Here is a 4,318-nt window from a genome sequence, read left to right on the forward strand (position 1 = left end):
ATACACCCCTCCAATAGGTACACACCTGGGAACCAAGGGTAAAATTTCCTCCACTAGTACTACAGAATCGACTACAATAAATAGAAAAAAAGTGAATACTGCATCAGATGACTAGAAACCAGCACAGGTATGGAAGAAACTAGGTAGTATCTCTTCACCAGGTGAAGGTAGTAGCTCCTCACCAACAGTGGACAGCACCAAGAAATACACAGAAATGTCAGAAAAAGAATTCCAAATATTTATAGTGACAAAACTCAATGATATTGAAGAGAAAAAAGACAATATGTTCCAGGAAATAAGGAAATCATTTCAGGACATGAAAAGTAAATTTCACAAAGAAATACACAACCTAAAAAAGAATAGAGCAGAACTTTGGAAAATGAAGAATACAATACAAATTAAAATTTTTCTAGAAAGCATTAATAGAGGAATGGACCATGCAGAAGAAAGAATTTCTAGTCTTAAAGACAAAGTCTCCAGTATAGACCAAATTACCAAAAATAAGGAAAACAAAAAATAAAAAAGCAACCGAAAACCTGAGGACAACATATGGGAAATTCTGGACACTATGAGACATCCTTATAGCCATATATTAGATAATCATAAGGTGAAGAATCTGCTAAAGGCATGGAAAAACTCTTTCATGAAGTACTATCTGAAAATATTACAAATTTAGAGAAATATTAAGAAATTGAGACCCAAGAAATAAAAGGGACCTCAAATAGAATCAAAACAAAAAGATCCTTTCTCTGACACATCATAGTGATTGGTAAAAATCAAAGACAAAGACAATGTTCTAAATATGGCGAGGGAGAAACGTCAAGTTACTTACAAAGGCTATCCCATCAGGCTAACGTCAGAACTCTCAAATGAAACAATGCAGGCAAGGTAGGAATGGGAAGATGTGTTCAAAATATTAAAAGAAAACAATTTCAAACAAGAATATCATATCTAGCAAGATTTTCCTTCAAATTGGAAGAGCAAATAAAAGTATTCTCAGATACAAAAACTGAAAGAATTCACCAATAATAGACCAGCTCTACAGGAAGTACTGAGGGAGTGTTGTATCAGGATAAACAGAAATAGGAGAACAAGAAGCAACAGAGAAAATGGATAATAAAATTAAAAGGATAAATTCACAAATATCAATAATAATGTAGAAAGTTAATGAATTAAATTATCCCATTGAAAGACACAGAATGGCTGAAAGAATAGAAAACCAGAAGCCATCTATATACTGCTTCAAGAAACACACCTCACTGATAAAGATTTACATAGACTAAAAGTAAGGATTGGAAAAAGATATGCCATGCAAATGGAAACAAAACAAAGCAAAAATGTTGGAGTAGTAATATTGATATCAGAAAAAAATGGACTTTATTATGAAAGATGTAAGAAGAGAAAAAGGACATTATACAGTACTAAAAGCACTGTTCACCAAGAAAATATAACACTTGTAAATATCTATGCACCCAACACTGGAGCACCTAAATACATCAGACAGAGATTGTTAGATCTCAAGGGAGAGATAGACTGAAGCATAATAATTGAAAGGAATTGCAACACCCCACTGACCCCTCTGGACAGATCGTCTAAACAAAAAATAAACAGAGATACAAGACCTAAATGTATGTATTTATGTATGTATGTATGCAACCTATCATGTCAGAATCTATGTGTATCTATGTGTCCATGTATGTATATATGTATGTATTCATTTATCCTGTCATGTCTAAATCTATCTATGTATGTATCTGTGTGTATCTATGTATGTGTCTATGTATGTATGTATGTGTATATGAATCCTGTCATGTCTTAATTTATGTGTAAATGTATCTGTGTATGCATATACATATTTGTCCATACATCCTGTCATATCTAAATCTATCTATGTATGTATCTATATGCCTATGTATGTACTTATCTATGCATCCTATCATGACTGAATGTATCATGTATTTATATATCTCTATCATATTAGAATCTATGTACGCAAATGTATATATCTCAGTTGGGATGAAAGTTCTGTTATAGCCACAGAATGCAAATTCCGACAGTCATATCCCAGGACACAGGCTGGATGCTAAGCAAGTGAGTTGAAAGGAACAGGTTTTATATCCAGGGGGCATGAAGGGTTGTGGAATTATATGGGAACCAGGGGCAGATACCATCTCTCACTAAATTCCCTAGAGAACTCCTCTTGCTCTCCTCATGCCATACAAGACAGGCTCCTGTGCCTAGAAAAATGTTTTTCCATCTGAGAAACACCAAGGGCCTGTACATTTTGTGATAGCAGCTCGAGTGTGGCAAGTCACTCTTGGAATTTCATGCACATGGTATTTTTGTTGGGAAATATGTGGCTCATTCCAGTCCTGGGCTGTTCTGCTTTGCCCCATGTGGGGCCTCCTGGCCCTTATAAAAGGACTCCCCATCACATTGGTGCCATCCTCCTCTCGCTCAGTTGTAGAGCTTCTGTAGAGACTCTGGTGAGTACAACTCGTGGAGGCTTTGGGATCTCTTGGATACTGGGTTTAGCCTGGAGAAAGAAAAGACTATTATTTTAATAACTGATACTTAAGTTTAGGGTAGAGAAGAAGTAAAGTTTTGGAAGTATGATTAATTTATATTTTAGCTTTTATTTGGTGGCTAATGCTGAAGTCAATAAGCCAAACATTTCAAAGGTCAATCTTAAACTGAAGGAGATTAAGACATAGTAAACTTTATTTCATGTTCCATTTCAGTTGCAATGTCTTCTTCTCAGAGTGCAAGCCCTTGGGTGCTGGGTCTGAGCCCTCGTCATTCTCCTAGAACTCCTACGGCTCAGCACCATGGTCAGCTCAGTTAGACTTTAAATTAGGACCTCATGGGAGACAAAAGTGGAAGGGATCTGCTGTGGGATGGACTCAAATTCTGACAGTGACAGTCTCATTACAATAGCATCTTGCTGTGTCATGACAAGGGAATTGTTATTTTCAAAAGAGGTAGAATAAAAAATTGGCCAGAAAAGACTAAAATGCTGAGAGAAAAGAATTACAAAAGGGAGGAAATCATACAGACTCATACACTGATTTCACAACCAAAACGTGTCTTTGGAGATGGAGGAATATCGGTCTAGCTCATCCAAGAGTGTCTCTCTTGTTAGTACCATCACCTTTTGTTCTTTCAGATTTCCTGAGACTCAGGAGCAATGTCTTACCAGCAGCAGCAATGCAAGCAGCTGTGCCAGCATCCATCTGTGTTCATACCTGAATGCCCAGAGCTCTGCTCTCCACCGAGGTTCTCTCAATCAAGCTTCTTGGAGCCTTGTCCTCCACTGAGGTTTCCAGAGCCCTGCCCTCCTCTGAGGTGCCCAGAGTCTTGCCCTCATCTAAGATACCAAGAGCCTTGTCTTCCACTGAGGTTCTCTGAGCCCCACCCTCTGCCTGGGTACTCAGAGCCCTGTCCTCCACCGGGGTGCTCTGAATCCTGTTGTCCACCAAGATGCCCAGAGCCTTGTCCTCCACAGAGATTTCCTGACCACTGTGCTCCACGATGGTGCCCAGAGCCTTGTCCTCCACTGAGGTTTCCTAAGCCCTGCCCTCCATCGAGGTGCCCAGAGCCTTGTCTTCCACGTGGGTGCTCAGAGTTCTGTCCTCATGTGAGATGCCCAGAGCCTTATTCTCCACTGAGGTTCTCTGAACCCTGCCTTCTACCTGAGTACTCAGAGCCGTGCCCTCTGCTGGGGTACCGAGAACCCTGCCTTCCACTGAGGTGTTCTGAGCCCTGCCCTCCACTGGGGTGCTCTGAGTTCTGTCATCCAGTGAGGTGCCCAGAGCCTTGTCCTTCACCAAGATTCCATGAGTACTGCCCTCCACCAAGATGGCCAGAGTGTTGTCCTCCACTGAGGCTTCCTAAGCCCTGCCCTCCATCAAGGTGCCCAGAGCCTTGCACTCCACCAAGGTTTCCTGAGCCCTGCCTTCCACTGGGGTGCCCTGAGTCTGACCCTCTGATGAGGTACCCTGAGTCCTGCACTCCACAAGGGTACCATGATCGCTGCTCTCCACCAGTGTTCCCTGAGTCCTGTGTTCAAAGGAGGATCCTTGAACCTTTTCTTCTATCAAGGTTCCATGAGCCCTACCATCTGCCATCATTCCCTGAGTCCTGCTTTCCACTGAGGTTCCCTGAGCCCCACCCACCTCCTCTATGCCCACCTAAACAGTGTCTACCTCAGCCATGTCTGCGAAAATACCATCTTGAGTAGCTATGCTCGCTCTGGCAGCAGAAGTTTTCACTCACGAGCAAGTAACGGCGCTAGAATTCATCGGGATCATGAAATGAA

The sequence above is a fragment of the Tupaia chinensis genome, unplaced genomic scaffold, assembly GCF_000334495.1.
Source record: "Tupaia chinensis unplaced genomic scaffold, TupChi_1.0 Scaffold000659_1, whole genome shotgun sequence".
Taxonomy (NCBI): Eukaryota; Metazoa; Chordata; class Mammalia; order Scandentia; family Tupaiidae; genus Tupaia; species Tupaia belangeri.